We start from the raw sequence: 7,758 nt of genomic DNA on the forward strand, positions 1-7,758 counted from the left end.
TTTAAAGATTAGATCTATTCCTCCTAAGCATGATATCAATGAGTCTCTCAAAGCCATGAGAATTTCCATTGATGAGTGCAAGGAAAGAACCGCTAGGATGCGTGCTTCCAAAGATGCCTTTATGAAAGCGTGTTCCTCCAATTCCTATGAAAACCAAGATGAAGATCTAAAAGTTATTGATGTGTCGCCTATTAAATCTTTGTTTTGAAATATGAATCTTGATGAAACTGAATGTGATCTTCCTTTACCTAGAAGGCGTTCTAAAAATTCGGAGTATTTAGATCTTAATGATGAAATTGATGAAAGTGGGATTGAAAGAAATAAAAATCTAGATGTTGCTAAACCCACTATATTGGATTTCAAGGAGTTTAATTATGAAAGTTGCTCTTTAATTTATTGTATTTCCTTGTTGCAATCCGTGCTAAATTCTCCACATGCTTATAGTCAAAATAAAGCCTTCACCGAACATATTGTTGATGCCTTGATGCAATCTTATGAAGAAAAACTTGACTTGAAAGTTTCTATCCCTAGAAAACTCTATGTTGAGTGGGAACCAACTATTAAAATTAAAATTAAAGATCATGATTTTTATGCTTTGTGTGATTTGGGTGCTAGTGTCTCTACTATTCCCAAGACTTTGTGTGATTTGCTAGATTTCTGTAATTTTGATGATTGCTCTCTAAACTTGCATCTTGCGGATTCCACTATTAAGAAACCTATGGGAAGGATTAATGATGTTCTTATTTTTGCAAATAGGAATTATGTGCCCGTAGATTTCATTGTTCTTGATATAGATTGCAATCCTTCTTGCCCTATTATTCTTGGTAGACCTTTCCTTAGAACGGTTGGTGCAATTATTGATATGAAGGAAGGGAATATTAGATTTCAATTTCCATTAAAAAAGGGCATGGAAAACTTTCCAAGAAAGAAAATAAAATTACCATATGAAACTATCATGATATCCACTTATGGATTGCCTACCAAAGATGGCAATACTTAGATCTATCCTCGCTTTTATGCCTAGCTAGGGGCGTTAAACGATAGCGCTTGTTGGGAGGCAACCCAATTTTATTTTGATTCCTTGCTTTTTTGCTTCTTCTTAGTAATAAATAAATTATTTATCCTCTGTTTTGTTTGTGTTTTTTGTGTTTAATTAGTGTTTGTGCCAAGTAGAACCGTTGGGAAGACTTGGGGAAAGTCTTGTTGAACTTGCTGTAAAAAACAGAAACTTTAGCGCTCACGAGAACTGCTGTCATTTTCATTTGAGGAACTCTATTTAGTTAATTCTTTTTGCAGATGATTAATAGATAAATTCCTCACGTCCAGAAATTTATTTTAGAATTTTTGGGGTTCCAGATCTTGCGCTAGCTACAGATTACTACAGACTGTTCTGTTTTTGACAGATTCTGTTTTTCGTGTGTTGTTTGCTTATTTTGATGAATCTATGGCTAGTAAAATAGTTTACAATCCATAGAGAAGTTGGAATACAGTAGGTTTAACACCAATATAAATAAATAATGAGTTCATTAAAGTACCTTGAAGTGGTCTTTTGTTATCTTTCGCTAACGGAGCTCACGAGTTTTCTATTTTGAGTTTTGTGTTGTGAAGTTTTCAAGTTTTGGGTGAATTCTTTTGACGGATTATGGAACAAGGAGTGGCAAGAGCCTAAGCTTGGGGATGCCCATGGAACCCCCAAGATAATCCAAGGACACCAAGAAGTCAAAGCTTAGGGATGCCCCGGGAGGCATCCCCTCTTTCGTCCACTTCCATCTGTAATTTACTTGGAGCTATATTTTTATTCACCAACATGATATGTGTTTTGCTTGGAGCGTCTTGTATTATTTGTGTCTTTGTGTCTTAGTATGCCGCAATCATCCTTGCTGTACACACCTTTTGAGAGAGCCATACATGAATTAAAATTTGATAGAATACTCTATGTGCTTCACTTATATCTTTTGAGCTAAGTAGTTTTGCTCTATGCGCTTCACTTATATCTTTTGAGCGTTATAATTTTGCTCTATGTGCTTCACTTAGATCCTTTAGAGCACAGTGGTGGATTTGTTTTAAAGAAACTATTGATCTCTCATGCTTCACTTAAATTATTTTGAGAGTCTCTTAATAGCATGGTAATTTACTTAATAATAATATGCTTGGTATTCAAGATTTGTGAAACTTTCTTTTGAGTGTGTTGAATACTAAGAAAAGATTGAAGCTTGATAATTGTTTTGAGATATGGAGGTGATAATATTAAAGTCATGCTAGTTGAGTATTTGTGAATTTAAAGAATACTTGTGTTAAAGTTTGTGATTCCCGTAGCATGCACGTATGGTGAACCGTTATGTGATGAAGTCGGAGCATGATTTATTTATTGATTGTCTTCCTTATGAGTGGCGGACGGGGACGAGCGATGGTCTTTTCCTACCAATCTATCCCCCTAGGAGCATGCATGTAATACTTTGCTTTGATAAATTCTAGATTTTTGCAATAAGTATATGAGTTCTTTATGACTAATGTTGAGTCCATGGATTATACGCACTCTCACCCTTCCACCTTAGCTAGCCTCTCTAATACCGCGCACCTTTCGCCGGTATCATACACCTACCATATACCTTCCTCAAAACAGCCACCATACCTACCTATCATGGCATTTCCATAGCCATTCCGAGATATATTGCCATGCAACTTTCCACCGTTCCGTTCATGACACATTCCATCATTGTCATATTGCATATCCCGGTACACCGCCGGATGCATTCACATAGAGTCATATTTTGTTCTAAGTATCGAGTTATAATTGTTGAGTTGTAAGAAAAATAAAAGTGTGATGATCATCATTATTAGAGCATTGTCCCAGTGAGGAAAGGATGATGGAGACTATGATTCCCCCATAAGTCGGGATGAGACTCCAGATGAAAAATAAATAAAAGAGGCCAAAGAAGCCCAAATAAATAAAAAAAGAAAAGAGGCCATAAAAAAGAGAAAAGGCCCAAATAAAAAAATATAAAAAAATGATGAGATAAAAAGAGAGAAGGGACAATGTTACTATCCTTTTACCACACTTGTGCTTCAAAGTAGCACCATTATCTTCATAGTAGAGAGTCTCTCATGTTATCACTTTCATATACTCGTGGGAATTTTACATTATAGAACTTGGCTTGTATATTCCAATGATGGGCTTCCTCAAATTACCCTCGGTCTTCATGAGCAAGCAAGTTGGATGCACACCCACTTAGTTTCTTTTTGAGCTTTCATATACTTATAGCTCTAGTGCGTCCGTTGCATGGCAATCCCTACTCACTCACATTGATATCTATTGATGGGCATCTCCATAGCCCGTTGATACGCCTAGTTGATGTGAGACTATCTTCCCCTCATTTTTGTCTTCTCCACAACCACCATTCTATTCCACCTATAGTGCTATATCCATGGCTCATGCTCATGTATTGCGTGAAGATTGAAAAAGTTTTGAAAAAGTTAGAGTATGAAACAATTGCTTGGCTTGTCATCGGGGTTGTGCATGATTTAAATATTTTGTGTGGTGAAGATAAAGCATAGCCAGACTATATGATTTTTTAGGGATAACTTTATTTAGCCATGTTATTTTGAGAAGACATAATTGCTTTGTTAGTATGCTTGAAGTACTATTATTTTTATGTCAATATAAACTTTTGTCTTGAATCTTTCGAATCTGAATATTCATACCACAATTAAGAAGATTTGCATTGAAATTATGCCAAGTAGCACTCCGCATCAAAAAATCTCTTTTTATCATTTACCTACTCGAGGATGAGCAGGAATTAAGCTTGGGGATGCCTGATATGTCTCCAATGTATCTATAATTTTTGATTGCTCCATGCTATATTATCTACTGTTTTGGACTATATTGGGCTTTATTTTCCACTTTTATATTATTTTTTGGGACTAACCTATTAACCGGAGGCCCAGCCCAGAATTGTTGTTTTTTGCCTATTTCAGTGTTTCGGAGAAACAGAATATCAAACGGAGTCCAAACGGAATAAAATCTTCGGGAACGTGATTTTCTCACCGAACGTGATACAGGAGACTTGGACCCTACTCCAAGGAGTCAAAGAGGAGGTCAAACGGGTGGGGGGCGCCCCCCCCTAGGGCGCGCGCCTGCCTCGTGGGCCCCTCGGTGCTCCACCGACGTACTCCTTCCTCCTGTATATACACACGTACCCCCAAACGATCAGAACAGGAGCCAAAATCCTAATTCCACCGCTGCAACTTTCTGTATCCACGAGATCCCATCTTGCGGCCTGTTCCGGAGCTCCACCGGAAGAGGGCCGTCATCACGGAGGGCTTCTACATCATCCTAGCCCCTCCGATGAAGTGTGAGTAGTTTACCTTAGACCTTCGGGTCCATAGTTAGTAGTTAGATGGCTTCTTCTCTCTTTTTGGATCTCAATACAAAGTTCTCCCCCTCTCTTTTGGAGATCTATTTGATGTAATCTTCTTTTTGTGGTGTGTTTGTTGAGACCGATGAATTGTGGGTTTATGATCAAGTCTATCTATGAATAATATCTGAATCTTCTCTGAATTCTTTTATGTATGATTGGTTATCTTTGCAAGTCTCTTCGAATTATCCGTTTGGTTTGGCCAACTAGATTGGTAGTTCTTGCCATGGGAGAAGTGCTTAGCTTTGGGTTCGATCTTGCGGTGTCCTTTCCAGTGACAGAAGGGGCAGCAAGGCACGTATTGCATCATTGCCATCGAGGATAACAAGATGGGGTTTATTTCATATTGCATGAATTTATCTCTCTACATCATGTCATCTTGCTTTAGGCGTTACTCTGTTTTTAACTTAATACTCTAGATGCATGCTGGATAGCGGTCGATGAGTGGAGTAATAGTAGTAGATGTAGAATCGTTTCGATCTACTTGTCACGGACGTGATGCCTATATACATGATCATGCCTAGATATTCTCATAACTATGCTCAATTCTGTCAATTGCTCAATGGTAATTTGTTCACCCACCGTAGAATACTTATGCTCTTGAGAGAAGCCACTAGTGAAACATATGGCCCCCGGGTCTATTCTCATCATATCAATCTCCATCACTTTAATCTTGCTTTGCTTTTTACTTTGGCTTTACTTTTTACTTTGCATCTTTATACCAAAAATACCAAAAATACCAAAAATATTATATCTATCAGATCTCACTCTCGTAAGTGACCGTGAAGGGATTGACAACCCCTAATCGTGTTGGTTGCGAGTAGCTATCATTTTGTGCAGGTACGAGGGACTTGAGCGTGGCCTCCTACTGGATTGATACCTTGGTTCTCAAAAACTGAGGGAAATACTTACGCTACTCTGCTGCATCATCCCTTCCTCTTCGGGGAAAACCAACGCAAGCTCAAGACGTAGCAGGATTTATCCTTCTTCTCCACCAAAAGTACTGGGGCTCCCCAAGGTGACGAGCTTCTTCGAATGTAACCTTTTTCTAATAACTCCTTGATCTGTTTCTTAATTTCCTCTAGATCATTTGCGGGCATCCGATAGGGTCTCTTGGATATTGGCCCTGTACCTGGCAATAGCTCTATCAAAAACTCAATGTCTCTATCTGGTGGCATGCCTGGTAACTCCTCTGGAAAAACATGCGGAAACTCCTTCACCACAGGCACTTCCTCCTGAACAACTCCCGTGAGGGTATTCACTTGACTCCTCCTAGGCACATGCCTGGATACATACTTAATCCTTTTTCCCTCCAGGGTAGTGAGATAAATCGACTTACTAGCACAGTCAATGCTTCCTCCATACTTTGGCATCCAATCCATACCTAATGGTTAGGGGTATCTGGTCGTACCATCGGCTAGCCATGTACTCTGCCCCTGGTGAACTCACTAGGAGAGGGGTCCTAAGGGTTTGGGTTGGTAGTTTAAACTTATCCACGAATCCCCTTGATATGTATGAATGCGATGCACCAGTATCGAAAAGAACAAGAGGGGTAAATGACTTAACCAAAAACTTACCTATTACCGTGTCCGGTTGCTCTTCAACCTCCTCCATGTTAACGTGGTTCACTTGTCCTTTGTTGAATGGATTAGGCTTCTTTCCAGCGCTCCCATTTCCGTTTCCATTCCTTCCTTCAGGGCAATCATTGGCATAGTGCCATGTCTTCCCGCACTTAAAGCAGGTAACATGACTTAGGTCTCTTTTGGCGGGTGTGGCTGGGTTGGAGCGGTTCTGATTGTTGTTAGTTCCGTTCCCATTTCCATTCTTAGCACCATTGTGATTATGCGATCCGCCTCCAGTGTGGTTGTGACCTCCATGGTTATGAACAAGTCCTCCCGAGTTTGGGGTTAGGCGAGGTTTCTGCTAAGCTCCTGAGTTATACTTCCCTTGTCCGTACTTCCTCTTACGGATCTCAATCTGCTGCTGCTTCCCTTCAATCATAAGAGCCTTATCTACCAACTCTTGGTAGTTGTTGAAGGTTGCTACCATAAACTGCATGCTCATCTCATCATTCAGCCCTTCCATAAACTTCTCTTGCTTCGCGCCATCTATGGCCACATCATCAGGGGCATAGCGGATAACTTGCTAAACTCATCCACGTACTGAGCCACACTACAGTTCCCCTGGCGTAAGTTGTGGAACTCCCGCTTCTTCATCTGCATAGCTCCAGTTGAGACATGAGCTGTGCGGAAAGCTTACTGAAATTGGTCCCATGTCACCGTGGCTATGGGGTAGGTGACAGTGTAATTCTCCCACCATGATGTTGCTGGTCCATCCAACTGATGTGCGGCAAAACGCACCTTCTCAGCATCAGTGCATCCTGCAGTGGTTAACTCCCTTCCAATCCTGCGGAGCCAATCATCTGCAACTATAGGCTCAGTGCTACTGGAAAACACCGGCGGTTATAACCTTAGAAAGCGGGCTAGGTTGTCCACTGGTGGCGGGTTGTTGTTGTTGTTGTTGTTGTTGTTGTTGTTGTTGTTGCCCTGGTTCTGAACTAGCAATTGCATCAAAGTATTCTGCTGCTGGATCAACTGAGTGAGCTTCGGTGGGAAAGCAAAACCGGGGTCACGTCTCGGAGGCATCTGATGGGTTTAGATGGAAGAGATCAGAAGAGAAAAGGGGGTCTAATGAGAAAGCACTACCCGTATGCACATGAGACAAACACAATCATTTCACTCAATCAATCAAGCAAGGGCATACAAGCGGTCTAGAACTATCGCAAAAGTGCTCAACTACTACTAAATACATGGGGGAATATTACTAATATATGGTGGTCATCTAGAAATTATGATCGGTGGAAGACTCCATGATGTCAGCTCCAGATTCGTCTTCAAAGTCATCCTCACTAGGATCGGAATCGGTGTCGTCGATTATGATGTAGTTGTCCGGGCAAGTGGAATCATCGCCTTCTACTCCCGGTGTTGGTCCTCCCATGAATACTCCGATCTTCTTAACTAGGTCGTCATTCTTCTCCAGTAGTGCCTTGATTTCCTCCTCATATCCATCACGTGTAAACTTGAGTTCTTCCTCTAGCTCGATGATACTAGTCTTCGCCTTCTTCAAGTCCATCATGTCTGCGCACATCTGGTTCTCCTGACGTCGAATGTGCTGGTTTAACTCCTAGATGAAAGCTACAATGTATCTATCCTTCTTGGTGCTGATTACTTCCCATTGCTCGTCTCGGCACCCACATATCTGGTAGATAGTGTCCTTGAGTTCCCGATTGTAGACTTCTCCAATGCGTCCCATGGTGATGTGAGCTGCCATGCTCTTTCCTAAA

This window comes from Triticum urartu, chromosome 3A, assembly GCF_056163025.1.
Source record: "Triticum urartu cultivar PI428250 chromosome 3A, HENAU_Tu73, whole genome shotgun sequence".
In the NCBI taxonomy this organism is placed as follows: domain Eukaryota; kingdom Viridiplantae; phylum Streptophyta; class Magnoliopsida; order Poales; family Poaceae; genus Triticum; species Triticum urartu.